The following is a 22,251-nucleotide window of genomic DNA, read 5'->3' as shown; positions in this document are numbered from 1 at the left end:
TGTTTCAGTTACAATCTATCACTCTCTCTTCTAAGCTCTGTAACAGTTTAGTGATTAATTTTGTCAATAAAAGCTAATGAATTAGTAAACCACCCAAAAAAAGAAGTTACCAATGAGGCATGCAATTAGCCTACATAAGTGGACCACTACTATAGCTTAAGTGCTCACAACACACGCAACCTAAAACATTGAAAGCTAATTAAGAAATGAAGAATTATAGTTTGTTTTTTGTTAGTATGGTTACCTGCCTTGTCTCATTTGCTTCAACAACATCAGGGATTGCCACCTTTTATACAAAATATGTTCATGAGTATTGCTTTCTCTAATTTCTCCTAATCAAGTCCATCGAATTTATAATCAAATTTTGAATTACTACTTTGCCAAATTCTTTGATTTGAAAAATATATATAAATATGCTATATATTGTGGTTGTTGGTAGCTTCTGCATGTTTCGGAAACTAGGATCAAGGAAAAATGATTGTCACAGTTGGTGATGCACTATGGGATAATGGGACAGTGTGCGGGAAAATGTTCACTATGACATGCACGATACCCCGAAACCCCATACCACATCAATGCACAGGCAAGAGCCTTACTATAAAGATCGTTGATTGTTGTCCGGGATGTCCATCAACCATCGATCTCTCTCGTGAGGCCTTCACCATTATTACCAACCCTGTTGCTAGTATCATTAATGTCGACTACAAGCAGTATGCATAGCACATTTTCTTCACATCTCCATTGCTTCTTTAGTGATGAAGTTCCTTTGTTTAATGCAATAACATCATTTTTGTCTGCCGATTTTGCAGGATTTGAACAATTTTGGCACCCAACGCAAAGAGTGAAGTTTAGGGATAAAATTTTTGTTTCTAATTTTTTTTTTGTAATGAAATAATATTTCCCTTCCTAATAAATTCCCTAGTAATACGTAATAAAGATATCAAATTACAATTTTTTACTGGAGTGATGTACCATCTCTTTACCTAAAAGTTCTCATAAATAAATCAAGGTTTTGAATACCATATTTATATTAATATAGAACTTAAAATTAATTGAATTATTATGATGATTTATGCAAAATAATAAATAATTTCTATATATAATAAATAATAAATAAAACATTTGACCTCACGAAAAAATAATTAGTTCGACAGTGTGGAGTTATGCATCGTATTTTTCGACTTTTCTTCTCCCAGTTAAACTCTATTTTTAGTTTACCACTTAAATTGTGATTAGTGTAAGTTATTTTAATACTAGTTTCTCACTTACACTCTTATTAGTGTAGGTTGTTATAATATTATTTGACCTACAAATTTACCCAATAAATAGGTCATTTTCCCACCTTAAAAAAATAACACATTACACATTTAGGTATTATCTTTTACAAGCTTTTAGAGAATTTTTTGTTTACGTTTTGAAGGTTCTTATTTGTATTCGATATTTTCAATTTCTTCATTATTTTACTTGTTACTTAAATCAGGCTTAACCCTAACAAACTAATATCAAAGCTAGTTCAATTTTCACAATCAACCCGTTCAGAGATAACCGCAATAAGGTTTGATATTGATCAGTTTGATGGCATCACAAAGAATACATTACACTTATATGATTGACAGATAGTGAAAAGAAGTTCATAGTCTTACTATGACCGGTTAGACCATCTCAAGTTAATGATGATGCAAAATAATTTGATGAAAATTTATATGATTTTATTGAAGAATTAGAAGTTATATTTTAATCTTTGTCATCAATACTAGTTATTTGGACAACATATTGAACTAACACCAGCTAATGTTAGAGGTCGGTTGCATGTTTAGATGATAACCAAATAATATATGAGCTCATGTATGATATGTGTGCAATCCGAAGTTTGTGATATTATTTTTTGAAATAATTTGATTGTGCACAATCTCTGTAGTATGCAATTTGTGCTAACAACATTGATGTATTGTAACAGCCCGTTTTCCAGTAGTGTCGGAAACAGTGGTTTTGAGGCCACAAACCTGACGAGTAAGTTCATAATTATTATTATTTAATATTTTTGATTCAAACATAGTTTTAAAGAGGTTTTTGATTTGATAATTTATGTTATATAAGCGATTTATCAAGTTCAATTGGTAAGACCCTAATGTCAATTGATTTTAGAAAATGAGGTATCGAGACCTCGTTTCTATAAACTAAGCCGTAAATATTTTTATAAATATTTACGGTGTGTCATTAAAGTGGTATTAAATTTTCATTAAAAAATTTTAACGTTTTGATAGTTAATTAATTAAAAAGGACTAAATTGTAAAAGTTGAAAAAGACAATCGCTATTAGTTGGAAGGTGTTAAATTGATTAAAGAATTATAATTGGATGGCCTTAATGGGTAAATTATCCATTTTTAGGATGGTGGACGGTTAAAGCTTTATATCCTTTTAAATTTATATGTTTATATGATATTTTTATTATTAAAATAAAGAAAACAAAAGATTAAAATAAAGAAAACATAATGTTTTATTCCCCATTTTTCTTTTCATCACCGAATTTTCCATGGAAATAGAAAGGGAGAAGCTTGAAGCTTCGGATTTCACTTTGAAGATGCATGGAAGTTCATTTTAGCCCCGATTCTAATAATTTTTAGTTTTTGATATCGTTACAACTAGGTCCAACTAACACATACCTTTGATTTTGAAACTGTTAAAATTTTGAATGTTTCCATTGATGAATCTAGTGATTTTGGATGTTAAATGATGAATTTGAAATGTTGGTCGTTATGTAAAATTATTTTTGTTAAGTGATTTTGATGAATTTTTCGATTAGGGACTAAATTGTTGAAATAGTTAATATACAAGGATTTAATGTGAAATTGTTGCAAATGTGGGCTTTTTGTGTGCCATGAATATTTGACTGATTTTAATTGGAATTAGAAATGGTTAATTTGCATGTTTTAGGCCTAGGGACTAAATTGAATAAAAGTAAAATTTTAGGGGTAATTTTGTAAAAATGTCAAAAGTGACTAAATTGCATAAAATAATTTTTTTACTATCTAAATTAGTAAATTGAATGAAATTATTAATTTAGATCAAGATCGAGTGGAAAATCGAGGAGAATAGAAAATTACCAGAATGCCTGTGTGCTTTGTCATTTTTGTAATTTAGCCAGGTAAGTTTGTATGAAATAAATTCTGTATAATGTTGATTAAATAGAATTTTAGTATGTGATTCAATTATGATTGAACCATTATATATATATATATATATATATGTTATTATGCAATTTATCTTGTCAAGAAATAATAAAAATTCAACGATGTACGACGACTATTAAGCCCCGTTTGAACATTAGGAATATATAGGATACAAATGACATGTCATTAGGGTTACCATGTTTTGGGTGCTGGTCTTGAATGTCCTACTGGTGGCTGAGTTCTGGCATGTGTTGCGGATACTTGACAGCTAGTGTGAGCAGCACCTTGTAGCTACGTTTCGACTGATAGCTTGTGTGAGCAGACCTAGGTTACCAAGTTTCAGGTGCTGGTCTTGGTTTTCCTACCAATGGCTGAGGTCTGACATTAGTTGCGGATACTTGACAGCTTGTGTGAGCAGCATCATGTAGCTTACATTCCGACTAATAGCTTGTGTGAGCAGCATCGTATAGCTTACATTCTTACCGGCAGCTTGTGTGAGCAAACCCATTTTATAGCTCATGTGAGCTACGATTATATGTTTAGCACACTTTGTGTGAGCTTTCCCACGTATCCAGTATTATTCTAAGTGGTTCAACGAGCATGAAAAGGGATGAACCAATAAGGGTTTCAATGAAATTCTTTATGAAATTGTGGAAAGGTATAATGTATCAATGATCAAAGCATGAACATGCATAATTATGAAAGGTATGATTTAAGTGATGCTATGGTTATGTATCATATATTACCATATGATGATATTGTTAAGTTATGTGTTTAATCACAAGCTTGTGGTTATGGTTCATGTTATGTTTATGTCCTATGTGTTATGCAAGTGAAATGGTAAGTGTTCAATATAAACCAAGGCATGTATGTATGAAACTCATTGAAAAGGTGATACATGGAAAACATGATATGTTATGAAGGATGATAAATCCAATTGGATCATGCTTAAGTATAGTGGTTATCTATGTTAAGTTCACATGAATTATGTTTAAGTATGCTAACATGTGTTGTTGATGTGCTTAGGCTTGTGCCAAGCTTATGATTGGATTATATCATGCTTAGTCTTAATGAAATACATTGAAACGGTAAGTGTTCATTTGGTAATATGCTTATGTACATGAAAAGGGTGGAATAAATTAAAGTATGTAAATTTCTTATGAAATGGTTTATCATGTAGTTGATTTCAAAAAAGCTATGTTAAATGCACTAGTTCGTAGTCATGGTTGATGTTATCCTTATGTATTGTATATACAAAGGAAACGGGTATGAAAAGGTAATGAAATTGGTAAGTTCATAGTTGAAATGAAATATGATGAAACAAAAGGGAATAATGAGTTAAAAGATGTGCTTCTATATGTGAAGTTTACGTATGTTATGGATGAATATACCTAGTTCATGAACAAATATGCTAATCAATGAATTGATGTTGTTATTTAAGCTAAAGTAAGTAAATGGACGGGTTCAAAGTCTTATGAAAATCCTACTATGCTAGGAATGATAAATATATATATGGTGTTGATGGACTTATTCCATTACGAGTTAATGATTATGGTTCGATAAATATTGTGGCATTGGTATAGGTTTATGTATAACCTATAATGTTCATTATTGAAATGGAATGCTATGTTTAAGTTTATACGAGCTTACTAAGTATTCATTGCTTAAGTAGTTATTTTCTTTTACCTTACAGATCATCGGAAGCTCGATCGGGTTGGAAGCTAGTCAGAGATCCATCACACTATCCACTGATTTTTATCGGTAGATTTTTATGCTTTGGTCGCAGTTATAATGGCATGTAAAGGTGTTTTGTGCTTGATGATATGGCCACTATGCTTGGCTTGTAAACATGGTTTTATGATTGATGACATTTTGGCATTTTTGGGCTTGATGGCTAATTTTGAAATGGTTTAATGATGATACGTTTTGAATGGCCAAATTGGTATGCTTGTGTGATATTGGCATGAAATGTTGCTTTGAATTTGTGAAACTTATGTTATTTTGATGTTTTGATGGTTGGTGTTTATAAGATCAAATTGAAGTATATTTTGTGGCTGAAGTGATAATTGTTGGTATGGTTGCAAAATGATCATTTATGGCATGTATTGATATAGAATTTAAATCAAATATGTTTAGTTGAATTTTGACCATTTGGACAACAATTGGGTATGTATATATTTTTTATGTTGGAACCATTTGGTAATGGCTAGTTTTGCATCATTTATATGGTTTTGATATATGAGAGAAGTGGTTCAAATGGTAAAGTTATTTTACTATGACATGAATCTAATATGGTAAGGTTGGTATGTGTCAATCGTGGTATGTTTTGGTATGGAAACAAGTTAGTTGCTAAATGGTTAAATATGCACATGTTTAGGTATGTTTAATGTATGTGTTTGAGGTGCCTTTATGGCATATTGGTTTGAATGGAATTTAGTCATTTGAAACTGGTCATTTTATGCATGGTTGAACATGTTTTGATACCATGGTCACACGTGTAAATGGCTTGTTTAGGTGTACTTGAATTGGGTGAAAGAAATGGCTTGAATTTGGCCTATTTCATGTCCACACGGCTTAAGACACGGGCATGTGTCTCATCCATGTGTGACACACGGCCACGCAACACTACCGTGTGTGCCCTATAGGTTTTTAAAGGTTTCTTCTCGAGAGTTACATGGCTTGGCACATGGACGTGTAGCTTGGCCGTGTGAACCAAGTTAGAGAGTTACACGGGCACGAACACAGGCTAGGACACGACCGTGTGTCCCTTCTGTGAAAACCAACACGGCCTAAGACATGGGCGTGTCTCTCAGTCGTGTGACCCTTGTAGTGTGAATTTTTTCCATCTTTTTCCATGAAATTTTAAATGTTTCTGATTTAGTCTCAAATCCTTTCTAAAGTGTTTCTATGGCCTTGAAGGCTCGAACCAGGGATGATATGCATGTGTTTGAATGGAATATGATGTGATTCATGAAATGATTTTGAATGAATGCTTTGATGTTACGGTTTTATAGTAATGCTCTATAACCCTATTCTGGTGATAGATACGGGTTAGGGGTGTTACATGCATTATATCCCAAGCTTGATTTTCGTCGTTTTAGCTAGGATAATATTAAGTTGTCTATGCCTATATATGTTATACTTAATGGTTAGCAAAACTATGTCTCCATTTAATTACTTAACCATTAATATAAGAATAGTTTTACAATAAGCATGTAATTGTATTTGCATCAAGCCAACATGTAAGAAATATTTGTCTAATAAGAAATGACTTTCATTTATAAGCCAATAAATTTCATCTAAGAATATTTGGATGTGCAATATCTATTTTATGTTCCACCATAACATACTAAGATAGATCATCAAGCATAAAGTTGAGGAAATTTAGAATTGTTATTAGATGTGAACAAGTTGAAGGAAGATATATTTATAATTTTGAAAAAAATATTGCTATGTTGCAAATTTTCTTATTATTAAGGGGAGACAAATTGGTTTCATAATTATGTCATCATTTTTTTTTGTAATCCTCACTAATATTATGAGCACAAAGTTTGAAGGATAAAATTATTTTCCAAACATGTTTAGTGATGACATTTAGAGATTGTGTATACTAGTTGACACATATACCAACTAAACTGGTCCAAATAATTATATGTCCTAGAAGGACAATGCGATAAAAATAAGTCTTGGGCATGCTAGAAGCATGACAAACTAGTCAATTCCATAAAATGAAAAATTCTTGATAGAAAGGATAAAAAAATGGAGATGGTCAGATGCTAAAGGAGGTGGGTACTCATGAAGAGACCCAAGGCATAACTTTTGATAGAACCCTAGAAGAGGTTCAGGTTCCTGAAATTATAAATATAATGAGATATCTCAATTAGTTATGTTATAACCAAAGATGATGGAGCTAAATATATATATATGGAAAAATGAGGATTTTGAATGAAAATATACTTGAAAGCATTGAGATGAGTACAAATCATCAAAATAAATAAATGCTTCTATTATAACTTATGAAATGTATCTTGGACTTGAAGTCCAAACACCCGAAAGGTGTAAACTCAAGGGGAGAACATGTTAGCATAATAGTGAAAAAAATACAGGCCATAATATATAGAATTGACTTATAACACAAAATTTCACAAGTCACTTGGCTCTAATTATGAAAAATGATTAATTTATTGTGGATGCAATAATCTGACACTAAATAAAATTATTTATTTAGGTCTAGTGAATTTGTATTCAACTAATATAAATTATTTGATAATATTGATGCTGAAACATAAAACTCGAGTTTCATAAGAAAATCATTAAATGTGAATGTGATTTTGTTCAGGATTTTTTATTAACTAATGTATTTATACATATAGGTTATTATCAAAATTGTTAATATTAATGTATCAAATATCATTGGTGTTCTGAAAGAATTTTCAAGAGCAATAATTATTCGGTAGATAAACTTTATAATAAAAGTACATCTAAAAATTAAATTTTATCTCAACCTAAAAATCGAGAGTTCAATAAGAACAAATGGTCATACAATGATGTTATAAAACAATGGTCCTGAAATATCAATTCTTTATGTGTCCAATACACTCATTGTATTGGTAATAATGGATGATACAATACATCATACTTTATAAAGTTATTGGCGACATCTAAAACATGAGAATGTAATTGAATTTTATTGTTATATTGAAACGGATCAACAAAAATTATTGTATATGTTGATGATTTACTATTGATAAATAATATTGAATGTCTCAATATTGAGTTATAAAATAATGTTCAAATAAGGGGAGCAAAATATGCATTGTTGTAACACCCCTCACCTGATGCAAAGAATAATCAAAAATTCAATTAGGCACTCCCTATTGCTACATTTGAAAAGTTAATTTTCAACACTGGATTACGTTATTTCAAAGATCTTAAGTGATTCTTACATGAGGGGGAGTAAATTCGCACTACATATTTCTTTTAAGGTTGTGACATACTATGTATTAAAATATTATGTACTATTTTTTCCTTTACTAGGTTTTTGTCCCACAGGATTTTTCCTAATAAGATATTTAATGAGACATATCATTTATACAATGAACATCCAATGGGGGAGTGTTATGAATGTTATTAAGTGGATGCTCATTATAATCAACCTTTCACTTTTCAACTTCCTTAACTCTTCACATTTCATCTCATTGTAACTCATTTCCTATTTATGTATTAAAAAATGAGGAGTCTAATCTCCCTATATATATATAAGAGTATACTACTTATGGAAAAGGATAGAAAAACAATAGAAATCTCTCTTTATTCTCAACTATTATTCTTGTATTCTTTATCTTATTATTATTTCATAACAAATAGATATTTTTTTACCATATTTTTTTATTTATATTTATGTGGTAGTTAAGGTAATAAAACATTGGTTACCATATTTGTTGATGTGCTAATTTTAAGGTAATAAAATATCATAGAGTATTCTTTACTTTATTTGCGAAAATAACTGAACAACATTAGTTATAATAGTTAACATCCTTCCATCGGTGAATTGTTATGTAGTCTGTAAACATCTTTGAGGAATTAAAACACAACAGAAAATTAAGTTTTTCCTGTTGAGAATTCAAAATATCAGATTTCGAATTTTTAGAATTTGGTTTGAAGAGTTTTTAAAAAAAAAGAATCTCTTAGAATTATTTTTTAATAAAAAAATAGTTTTTATTTTTTAATAGGTTGAATAATAAAAATTTGGAAAAAAGCATTTTTTTTAAAGAATCAAGTTCATTTAAGACTCGCGCATTAACCCACGAGGTATCGAGTTTGATTTATTCCCGACCCTTTTTTTTCAAATTTTATTTTTAATTTAAAAAATATTTTTAATATTAAATTTTTAAAATTTTAAAATATTTTTAGATTTTTCTAATATTAGATTGAATCTCAACTACTTTATCTAATTCTTATCATTTATATAATAATTTAAATTCAAATTCAAATTCCTAAACGGATCCTAATAGAATTTTCTGGACATATAACAACTTCCTTAATTTTTTTGACACACAACTTTTTTTAATTATATAATAAGAAAGCATGTTTATATTAATTATAGTATGAGAAAACATTTTAACATTAATTATGTTATCGGAAAAGTATATTTAGATTAAGGAATAGTACTTGATGCATCATCAATGCATAAGTTTCATACATCATCAATGAAGTACTTTAAATTACTTCGTTAATGAGTAAAATAATAAAGTATTTAAGGACTTATATATAAATAAATACTAATAAATTTATTTAATTATAATTAAAATTAATTAACATTTTTATTTTCTCAACCCCTTCCCTACATATTGAGACATAGCAAATTTTCTCTAAATTGGGTTGAGATTTTTTTTTTCACATCTCCCTCTTTCACGTATATAAATTGAGTTTTCGGGTTTTTTTTTTCTAATCTCAAATCGGTAGTGAATAAATTTTTCATCTATGAAATTCAGTTTTCTACTTTTCACGGGTGTTCTTGCCAACAAAGTATTTTTATTACAATAGTCTTAAATCTGTAAGGTTATCCTCTAGCATACTTAATGGAGCAAAAATATGGCTAAAATATTTCTAAATTTAATAAAAACAATCCCAAAACTCAGTTTATATATGTACGAGAGCGAGATGAGAAAAAAATCTCAAAAATAATTCTAATTATTTGGTGATCGAAAATTAATCAAATAATTTTAAATTGAGAAAAAAAATCCCTAAACCTAATTTAGAAAATTTTTGTATGTCAATACATAGGGGAGAAGTTGAGAAATAATTAAAATTTTTAAATATAATTAAATAAACTTATCAATATTTATTTATAAGTCTTCAATTACTCTATTATTTTACTCATTTATGAGCTGGTTTAATCTTGTTCATTAACAGCGAATGAGACTAATACATCAACTATGTATTAAACATTATATGTTATATCAATTATAGTATGAAGAAGTATGTTTAAATTATTTACATAATTAGAGGAAAAAGAATAGAAGAAAAACAACAAATTCCATCAATAAAAGCATTCATGTAAGTATATAACTTCGGTTAAAATTCTAAACACATTTTTTTTGGTGATTAGAGCAAGATAAACAACTAGTTACATGGGTGCATTCTGAAATAAAACACTTTTAGTTCTATCTGCATCTAGGATTACTTGAATCTCCCTAATAAGAAAATGAAGTATCTACAAGTCTTCCTTTCTTTCGAAAGTCAATTTGGCTAAAGCATCCGCAGCATGGTTGTGTTCCCTAGGTATATGTCTTAAAAGTCACTGATCTTCATGAGACAAAAGGCATTGGATCCTCCTGATTAAAGCAAAATTTGAAATAATTGATGCACTATCTTGAACTACTCTAACTGCCTCCAAATTATCAGATTGGATTATCACCCTACAATGTTTTCTTCATTGCATGAGATTGAGGCCATCCAAAATACTCCATAATTCAGCGTCGAAAACTGAGCATTTTCCCAAATATCGGATACATCTAAAAATCCAATCCCTATTTTCATCCTGCACCACACCCCTAGCATTAGCAAGACCAGAACCCATCAAAACAACACCATCAGTATTTAGGCCAGAATCCATCAAAACGTCCAATATAAAATGGGTGGTAACGCCTTTATGAAGGCTAGTATGCATGAGTACTCCACTAACAGAAACAATCGCATCTCCGACAGAATTAACAGAAGAGACATCGGGACTAATAGCAGCCTTGGCCGAAACTGATTGAAGTTGGGAGTCAGTGTCCTGGGCCACTGGATTAGGCCCTATATCATTACACTTGGTGTTTGGGTTTGTTACAATAGCAGCGGCTTGTACCAAAGGCCCCTGTCCAAGAACGGTTGCTGGCAAATAATTTTTAGATGGGTCCGTCGCTGGTTTTCCAATCCAAATTGCCTTTGAAATATCTCCCTCAACTCTTGAAACTTTATTTGATCCATTAGGCCTGTATTGGCCTGGCTTGCTAAAGGTTCCACGACTTACCTGATGAAAGCCTCCACTGAGGAAGACATTTCTTTATAACCGAATCTTCTTGAGCTAAGTTTTCCAAAATTTTCTTTCCCTTATTTTTGGATATCGTCGACCTTTCCTTTTCCAAAGCAGTATCATCATCTTCCTCTTCAATCTGGGTCAATGCCTTAAATCGGGATCCCGAGAAACCCCCTCCAGGGGTATTCTTTCTAAGTTTACGAGATTCTCTTGGTTGTCTCCTGATTTTTCACTCCATTATCATCCAAGGTCCAAATGGCCCTTCATCCACCACAGTACCAGCATCCGCCATAGCCATATCTGCCGTTAAATCTTTTCCGACCGGAGTAGTCACAACCTCTTTCGCCTATGTACAAGTTTCCTTAAAATGACCGTACCGCCCACAAGAGAAACAAACCACCGGTAACGATTCATATTCGATGCGTTGAATATTTCCATTAATTAGGACCTGTGAAAGCAAAGGTTTTCCCAGATTAACGTAAACAGCCATACGAGCATATTTTCCTCTCGCTTTGCTATCCGTATTGAAATCCAATTTTGCAATCTTGCCAACCATTCCACTAATTTCCCACAGTATTCTCTTTTTGTACAAATGTCCTGGAAGACCCGGGGATTTGATCAAGGTCATTACCACATTCGGGTAAGGTTGTGCGAGATTAAACTCTGTTGTCTAGGGTTGTACAGTCAGATATTGACCGTAAATGATCCATGGTCCTTGGGTTAAAACCGTCTCATAATCCTCTGAATTCTTGAATTTCATCAGGAAATATCCGTTCTCAATATCCATCAATTGGGATGACATGGAAGGCTTCCGAAATCCATTAATCTGATTTTGGAGTGCTGCAAATCTAATGTTTTGCCCCAACAACTTAAGCACCACTCAGGTAGACATTTCTTTGATTAAAAGTTGATTAACCCGATCCAAAAACTCAATCGATGGAACTCCGTTAACAGATGACCTTTTGATATCTCCATCAAGAAAAAGCAAAATCATCATCCGTTTCAAGACTAACCACTTTACTCCCCCTTTTTGATCATGCAATCTTTTACCGAAAAGCTTCTCTTTCTAGGATAACGACGATAAAGGATTCGAATCAACAACCATCTCTGGATCCGACCTTGAATCTGTCTCTTTAAACCGCACCTTTTTAGTATTCCGATCACCAACAGAACAGGAACCATCCCCATTGTCACCACAGAGAGAATTCGACATCTTCTATTTCAATTCTAAACACAAATTTCTGTTTAAAATACATAAAACTAGTTAATTTAGGAATAATATATAATTTAGCCCCTGAACTTATCTATTTGTATCTAGTTGGTTCCTAACTTTTTGGATCTAATTAGTCGTTGAACTTGTATTCCGTCAATCAAGTTGGTTCCTCCACACTAACACCGTTAGTTTGTGATGATGCCATGATATTTCTAACCAATTTAGAGGACGACATATGGGAAACATAATTTATATATTTATATATATTTTTAGTTTATGTTTTCCATATGGTGCACTAAGAGGCTACCACGTGAGATCACCAGATTAGCTAGTTGTATCACGTTAGCACAACTAATAATGTTAGTACAAAAATATTAATATAGTTGATGAAATACAAGTTTAAGGACCAATTAGATAAAAAATATTTAGGGACCAACTACATAAAATGAACAAGTTCAAGAATCAAATTATATATTAACCCTTTAATTTATTATAAAATTAAACAGCGCTAAATATTTATTTTAATAATAAATATTCCAGCACACCAATCTCGGTTTAGCTGAATTCAAAACAAGCAGTAAACCCCAACGATATTCGGTTTTGATAGACATAGATAGGTTGAGACTTGAGAATTTTTCTCTGATGGATGGACCGCTTACGCTTGATTCAACTCTAGGGTTTTTGACTGGATGTTGTTCTAGTGCAAAATAACAGTGATTGAAGGGTAATCTATGAAGTGATAAAATGCTACACCTATGGCTAAAGCTAGTTTACAGATGATGACAGAGTTTAGCCATTCGTAGGGAATGATCCTGTACCTGATGGAACGTAATATCGAATCAAGTGAATGTGAGTGGTGTCTAACTCTGATTGGCCTCAACATATCGTATCTGAATGGTGTCTGATGTTACCATTTTCTTAACTATGTTATATGTTCAACATGATGTCCAAAATTTCTGGTTCACGTAGAGATAGGGTCGTCCAACGAATTCAAGGAGCCATCAATTGACTGATTGGGTTGTTTAATTACTGCCATCATTCTGGGATGCAAATGAAGTTTCAATTTCAAAAGCTAATCCTAGCTCAGAGTCCTCCCAATCTAGAACCTCTGGGATTCTGATTGTTCTTAAAGAGGGGAATACTTGTACTGAGTTTGCAACTTTCAAAGTGTGTATAGGAAAGAAGGCTGTAAAAGGAAATAAGATGAATAGATGCAAAGATGAGGAAAACCTAGAACTATCACCCCTCATATGTCTATAACTTTCATATCCAACCGAGTCGACTTAATTGAACATATGCATACAAACATTTGGGTTTAGCTTGTATACGAGAAGAGAGCAAGCCAAAGTCCTTTCAAGTACCAGACAGCTTGGGTTCTACCAGGAAAATGGTCGGTCCTAAAAAACACGTTCTTCTTTTTATCTGTCAAATGTGAGGTACGGTCCCAGTAGGGGACCAAGGTTCTCATAATTCCACTGGCAGAAGCACCCGGCTCATCTCCAGAACTCTTCTTCGTCCATTGAAATAATTGGCCTATGCCACGTTGCCATCTATCAAATGCACCGTAATCAACGGGTTTCTAAGATGATCCTGCTAAGGAAAATAAACAACCAGAAAAGAGAAATTAGACACCTTCTCTCTGGTCTAAAATCTCATGTTAGCACTCAAATTGGGACAATTGCTAATGTGAAAAACGCTAAAGACAACATAATATATGGAGTTTCTGAAAAAAAAAAGAGCAAAGCAAGTGGCGAAGCCAAGTGGGGCTAGCAGTGCTCAGCCCCTAAAATAAAAATTATTTTTTCATTTATATTTTTATAATTTATAAATTTTTAAATTAGTAATAATATTATTATATTTTTACTCTTAAAAAATAATAAAAATTTATTTAATCTTTTAAAAATTATAAAAATATAAATTATTAAAACGATAAAATTATACTTTTACTCTTGTAAAAATATATAATTTAATTTTAAATCCGGAAAAATCGACAATTGCTATTGAAAGTCGACAATGATCTCTTGAAAGTTGAAAATCGGCAGCCCATTATAGGTAACCATCTCAGTCTGGGTGGCGAAGAACACTAATAGGTGACCATATCTGGTTTAACCATTGATGTTTTAGAATAAAACAAGTTGCAGCTTAAACTGGTGCTCTAAACATTCTAAAAACATGGTCTGATCTTCATCACCTAAATTCTTCCGAGTTTGTAATCTTTAAATATAATCCATTTGAATGCACCGTTTCAACTCTAAAAATCCTCCCTTCCTTGGCCATTTGCAGCAGCTGGTTGTGAAAGGAATATTCATGTTTTAATGTCTTCTTTCAGTGTGTGTAAGAACCATCAATTTTGCCCACCATATTTGGCCATGGTTCAGTCCAAAGTTCTAGGCTTTGGTTTAGCTGAAGGTAGGAAAAAAGTTGGTATGTGAGATAATAAGGAAACTCATGAGCCATGGAAGTTGCCGACGTTATTTAATATTCATTATCAGATGATTGATTGACATCCATGACTGTAGCAGCGATAGTGATACTGGACCATAGGAATTGATTGAACTTTGACAGGTTACTAAAATAAAATGAAAGAAGCTTAGTGTGAGGTCCACACTAATCCGGAAAGTATTGCTAACTTTAACCTATTGAATCTGAGGGCTAATTTAGTGCTGTTTTTGAAACTTGTGAAAAAAATACTTTTAAAATTTTTTCTTTAAACTTTAATTATAGGTTGTGTTATGTTAACTAAACAAATTTTAAAAAGATAGATATTACTATATATTAAGGTGTTTGGTTGTTGAGAATTGGGATATTTATTACTATTATTGTGTTGCTATGAAGTAAAATGTCTATGTTATTTATGAATGTACAATATTGTGAAGATTTTGGAAGGATTGATGAGTAAAATTAAGAAATAATGGTTAAACAGAAAACTAGATATGAACTTAACAAATGAAGAAAACAAGAGAGAAAATATGTCAAGAAATATGTGCAGAAATATTATTGAACTGAGAACTTGCTTACAATCCTTCATTATATCAACATATTTACATTAAGGAATATTAATAAATTACAACATAATTTGTAACAAATAAACTAAAGCCAAACTAACTAACAAATAAATTGAAATCAAATTAACTAAACTAATTCAAACTAACTCTAACTAAGTTTGACTTGATTACTGAATCACTAACATTCACCCGTCTTCTATTGCCTGCACCTTCAGTCTACTTCGCATTTTGCAAAAAAAGCATCGCAGATAGGCATTTAGTAAGTATGTCAGCAACCTGTTCTGAAGCCGGGACTTGGCCAACAATCAATTTACCAGTAGTAACTCACTCTCGAGCAAAATACAAATCAAGCTCCACAAAACTCGAAGTGAAAAAGGGGATTCGCTAAGACTGCCATGACACTCAAATTGTCTCACCACAACACACTCTTATCATTAGGTTGCACGTGTAACCCAGTAAGCAAAGACCCTAACCATATAATATAAGTTGTGGAACTAGCAATACTCTAATACTCTACCTCAACAATAGACTGTGATGTGACTTATTATTTCTTAGAAGACCAAGACATCGAATTATCAGTGAAAAATAAACAATACCTTGATGTATACCGACAATCATCAATGTCAAGTCCCAATTTGGCATCAACAAAGCTAGTAATGGATAGCTTACGAGTAGGATGAAAACACACACTATAATCCTCTGTGGCTCATAAGTGCCACAAAATTCATTTCATGGCAACATAGTGTGTATCCAACGGAAAGTGCATAAACTGACAAACAGTTTCGGATCTTGTAATCACAACATATTGCAAATCCCCAACAATACTCTAATATTTAGAATAATTATCAATAGAAGTACTGACACCCTTTGACAGTGTAACATCCCTCGCTCGACCCGATTGCCGGATCCAAACTACGGGATGCTACAGTCGTTGCCAAAGCAACTATTAACAAATTCATGGTAAAACCATCACCTCATATCATCATTCACACAATCAACGATAATACAACATTGAATATCATGAGCATATTTTCAGAGTCTTATATGAGCATATGAATACTTTAAAGTCAACCTAAGATTGAATAGAGACCTTTTTACATCAATATTAAAATTTCAGATCAAGTATATCATATATAAATCATTCAAATATTCAATCATGTCATAAAAACCTAAATAGTATGATACGCAATTAATTTCGAGCCTTAATCAAACTTACGAAAGCTCTTTTATTGACCCGAGTATGAAATAGGACCAAAATTGTAGGGTTTTCAAAATTTTAGTTCAGGTATCAATACCCTTACCTGGTATTGATACCAATTTTAGCTTCGATGTTTAGAAATATTAAATTAAAACCAAATGTATCGATACCAGTTATAAAGCATTGATACGTTCTCCAAGGTATTGATACCTTGCCTTTGCATCAATACCATTTAAAGGTTCGATGTTTTGAAAATTTAAGAAAAAATACTAAAGTATCGTTACCTTTCTCGAGGTATCGGTACCTTATGGAAAAATTTCAAAGCTTACAATTGGTACCTACCTCATTCCAAACCAAAAGAAACCTTGAACATTTAGTGTTTAAACACCAAACTCTTCTACACAAAAACATGCTAAAACATACCAAATCATCACATTTTAATCAATTCAAATTAATCAACCCAATATGCCATAATTTGACACTAAACATTTCAATACAACTTATTCAAAGTACCCATATTTAACCTCAAAACATAACAATTTAACTAAACCAAATTCTACCTAAACAACCATACATTTAAACTACTCACCATTAATCAAGCAAAATTTTGGCATTCAAATGTCACATTTAAAGCTTATCACAATTAAGATTCAAGCCAAACTATCAATCTAAAGTTAACACATTTGTTATGTACATGTCACATAACCAAAATTTAAAACAAATAGAAGTCTATCGAGTTGATAGTCAAATAGTGTGAGTGTCAAAATGTTTCGATTAACATGTTCCACAAGCTAACAACTACAAGGAAAAGAAACAATGATATAAGCATATTCAATGTTTAGTAAGTTCAAATGAAATTTTGTAACAGTCTGTTTTTCAGTAGTGTCGAAAACGGTGGTTTCGGAGCCACAAATCCGACGAGTGAGTTAGTAAATATTATTATTTAAGATTTTTGAGACAAGTATAGAATTATGTTGAAATTTTATTTAATGATTTTTGTTAATTGAAACAATAATTTAGGTTCAAGTGAAATATCCCTAAAGTCAAGTGGTTTTAGAAAAGGGGGTATTGGGACCTCGTTTTTATAAATCGAGCCCGTAAATATTTTATTAAATATTTTTGAAGTGTTATTAGGATCATATTAATTTGGTTAAGAAATTTTAATGTTTAAAAGGTTAATTAGGTAAAATGGACTAAAGTGAATAAGGTGCAAAAGTTGATTTCTAATAGTTAAAGGGGTCAAATGGTTATAGAAATCTTAAATTAATAGACTTATATGGTAATTATGTCATGTTATAAACTAATGGATTGTAATAGGTTTATGTATTGGTTTATTAGAATATATTATTAAAGGGCAAATTAGTAATTTAGTAATTAAAACTTTAACAAAAATAAAAACAATGGCATCATCATCTTCCAAATGTTGTGGTTGCCGAAATGGCAATTGAACAACACCAGTTTTGGTGTTTGAGGTTCGGTCAAGTATTGGAGGCATGCATGTAAGTATTATACCTGTTTCTTGTAATTTTTATGTTTTTGAGATCGTTGCAACTAGGTCCAACTAACCTGCATCTTCGTTTTTGAAATTGTTTAAGATTTTGAAATTTACCATTGATGAATTCTAGGTAATTTTGAAGTTAAGTGATGAAATTGTAGTCTTGGTTGATGTTTAGAACTATTTTTGTATAGTAGTTTTTAGTAATTTTAATATTAAAGGATTAATTTATAAAAAAGAGTAAAATTCAATTGGATTTAGTGTGAAATTTTGGTGAACATAGGCTGCTTAGGAATCCTATTAAAACCGGCTAACATGAATTTTAGCTAAAAATGGTAAATTTGCAAGTTTCAAGTTTAGGGACTAAATTGCATAAAAGGTAAATATTGGGGGTAATTTTATAAATTTCCCATTAATAAGGTTTATAAGTTGAATTAATTATATTAATTTATTTTAATGGTTTAATTGAATGAAAATTATTATTTAGATCAAGAAACGAATCAAACGAATCAAAATTGAGGAAAAGCTAATGTGTCGTGTTAGTCGTTGGCTTTGTTTTTACAACTGTAATTGTTGAGGTAAGTTCATAGTATAAGTATGTGTATATGAATATTTTTTTATATTTGTATTAATGTTTACTGGATAATTGTATTAATATGAAATTTCATTATCTACCTATAAATTATTAAATGTTGCGATTGAGTACAAATGATAAATGAATATTCGGAAGTGATGAATTTTGTGGTTGCACAAAATTAAAATGAATATGAAGGACATATGGTATGTGTATGAAAATAAGAAGTGCTTCTGAATGATTGATTTATCAATATTGTGAATTTAGTTATAATGCCCGATTGAATGTAGTAAACGGTTAGGATACGATTGGCATGCCAATAGGGTTAGTACGCGCGTTTGTACGGGATTGCACTTCGGTGCCTATATTTGCACTTCAGTGCCTTTGTATTTGCACTACGGTGCCTCTGTTAGCATTTCGATGCTCTCTGGTGTGTTTTGGAAGAAGCCCGAGTATCCGAGTCAATTTGTTATAGTTTAACGGGACACGAAATTTTATGTTTAAATGTTAAATTACTCTTTGAGTCGGATTTATGTATAAAGATATGTTTGTGTATATGTATATGTATGGAAGCATGGATTGCTTTGGTTTGAGCCATTGTATATATTGAATTATATGAGAAGAATGTTTTGATTAGTATAGTTGGATAATGAATATTAATGTCTTGGTGTAATTATATGTTTCATATGTCTATGAATATGTTATCCAGTTATGTTTGTGGTGTGTTTAGAGAATTAAATGTTTTTATGAGTATTTTCCGAGTATTCGAGGTTGTTTCCTTTGATTCAATAGGTAAATAAAGCTTTAAAAGGGTATGTGATTACATGAAATAAACTATGATTTTTGAGTCATAATATGGATTATGATGAAATGTGTACTTGAAAGGAAAAGGTGGTTTAGTATATATGTATGAGTGATGAATTATGAAAGTCAAATGTTAAATATGTTTTATACCATGTTTTGATTGGAATTATATATGCAATGTTACACCAACTAACCTTGTGAGGTGGTGTGTATAGGAAAGGAAAGTTAGCTTATCACATAATGAAAATTATGATTGGTTGTTTAACTTAAAATGTTTGGTAAGTTAAGTTTCCTTCATACAAACTCACTAAGCATTAGTTTTTTTTTTTTTTGCTTGTAGATCATCAGAAGCTTGACCGGTTGCAATCTCATCGAAGCACCATCACACTATCCATTTTTCATATTGGTAGTTTTGGTTAACAGTTACAAATAACATGTATTAAAAGTTTTTTATGTTATTTATCAATGTGATATGGTTTAAGTTTATTTTCCTATATGCCTTGATGTTGGCTTATAAATCTAAATATGTGAGTATATGTTTTGGTCACTTGTGAATGCCTTGAGATTTAGATGGCTTTTTGTTCATTGAAGTGTGAATAAAGTTGTTAAATGGCAGATGTGTGAAGTAAGTTTAAAGTATGAATTTATAGTATTGGATTTGAATTGATTTGGATGTTAAATTGTGGTACCAATGAGGGTATATTGGATAGACATTTAGATTAAATGATATGAGTGTGTTTTTGCATGTAATAAGGCTTGAATGTGGATTTGATAATTTGGTTTGTTTTGAGTTTGTGCCAAGCTTCTATGTGTCTTAGTATCCTTAGTTGATGGGTTTCAAATGAAAGTGTAAAAATATGGTATGTGACATTTATGTATGCTCATATGAAAGTAGGTAAAAATATGGTTGAATGGTATGCTTCGAAATGGTTATTTGATATATATGGATTATGCTTAATGAATAAACTTGAAATGTTGAATTGAGTCAAATTGATGTGTTGAATTGTGGTATCAATTGATGGTATATTAGTTAGACACCTAAGTTGGTTGGTTTTGGTATGTTTTTAGTATGTTTTAAAGTATTTTGGTCATGTGAAAATGATTGAAATGATAAGGTTTGTTATGCAAGTAAAGGTCAAGGCTTTAGTTTGTTTTAGGTTCATGCTGAGAAGCTCACGGCCTGAAACACAGGCTGTCACACGGCCATGTTCCACACACAGCCACCCCACACGGCCATGTGTCATTATTGTTTTAGGTACAAGTTTCACACTGTCTGGCACACGGCCTACGACATGGCCGTGTGACTTAACATCGAATATACACATGATTTGACACATGACCTGCGACACGGTTGTGTGGCACTATCTCGAATACCCATATGGGCGAACACACGGGCTGGGACACAGTCATGTGTCCAGACTTCAAATGTTTACACGGCTTGGGCACACGGCTGTGTGACCCCTATTTCAACAATTTTCAAGTTTTTCTAGAATTTTTTGATTTGTTTCGATTTGATCCCAAATTGTTCCCAAACTGTTTTTAGGGTCCCATAGGATCGGTTTAAGGCCTATAAGTGTATTGTATGCTATAAATGAAATGTGTAAATGATTGTTATAATTTTAAACTGAATAAACGTTATATTTTAAATCAAATGTTCTGAATGTTTTGAATTGTATGTAATACTCCATAACCCTAATCCAGCGACGGAGACAAGTTAGGGGTGTTACAAATTTACTTAACTTACCTTGACATTTATAACAATTTAAGCAATTGAAACATATTGATATAACATAGAAATCTTTTGGCATCGTATACTTTCATATGCAATTCAAAAAAAATCAAAATTGTTAGTTCATTTTCATGCCATTAACTTATAATACAATCATGTATACATGTAACAATATATCCTATAACATATACAACTAATAATATTCACTTGCTTCTTTTATATATACAATTTCATTCATATTCATTCATTTCAACCATTTAATTTCCACTTAGTACCATTTTCATTTCCATTTTTGCTCAAAGAAGTAAAGTAAATTGAATTCAGATACCAGGCTTATGTGCTCACAAGAGCTAATATATTTGAGTTGCTCATACAAGTTTTCATATCAGATTCGAAGATTGCTTACACAAGCTTCAGAGAATCCGTAAGGCATGCTGGATCTCAAATCATCATATAAACCTCTGATCAATAACCATTTCCCTTTTTCGGATCCTAATGGCATGCCATTTGTATCCTAACCATTTACTAAGTTCATACAGACACTGTTACCGTTATCGTATCATTTCAAACCTTGTAGCTGTATTCACAATTTTCATATTTCAAATAGTAATTTATATACATTTAAAACCTTGTAACATCATCATATACATACCATTCAATCATATAATAGTTTCTCATCCATTCAGTATCATGTATCTATTCATATTTGTCATTTATTCACATTTTACGATTTAGTCCATTTGATGCCAAAAGACATTATTTACATAACAATTCAAATTAAAAAGTAAAACAATATAATGAAAACATATCATGAATTAATAAAGTAACTTCCATATGAATTTACCTGGCAAAAACAACAAACAAGGCATCAAGGACTAATCCATAAATTTGCTTTTTCCTCGATTGTCTTCTGGTTAATTCAATTCCTAATCTATATAATAATCCATTTCAATTTATCAATTCCAAATACCTTATTTTATTTTATTGTAAGCATAATTCAATTCAATTTCACTTTTTTAATGTTCCCTAAAATTTTGCAT

General features: G+C 31.4%; 1 pseudogene; it reads left to right on the top strand.

Annotated features, from left to right (window-relative positions):
• The first annotated feature begins 206 nt into the window (after positions 1-206).
• Positions 207-720, top strand: LOC121224526 (putative EG45-like domain containing protein 1; annotated as a pseudogene).
• The last annotated feature ends 21,531 nt before the right edge of the window (positions 721-22,251 follow it).

Source organism: Gossypium hirsutum, chromosome D12 (genome assembly GCF_007990345.1).
Source record: "Gossypium hirsutum isolate 1008001.06 chromosome D12, Gossypium_hirsutum_v2.1, whole genome shotgun sequence".
Lineage (NCBI taxonomy): Eukaryota > Viridiplantae > Streptophyta > Magnoliopsida > Malvales > Malvaceae > Gossypium > Gossypium hirsutum.
Note: the sequence above shows the minus strand (reverse complement) of the source record. Positions and strands in the feature narration are given on the sequence as shown.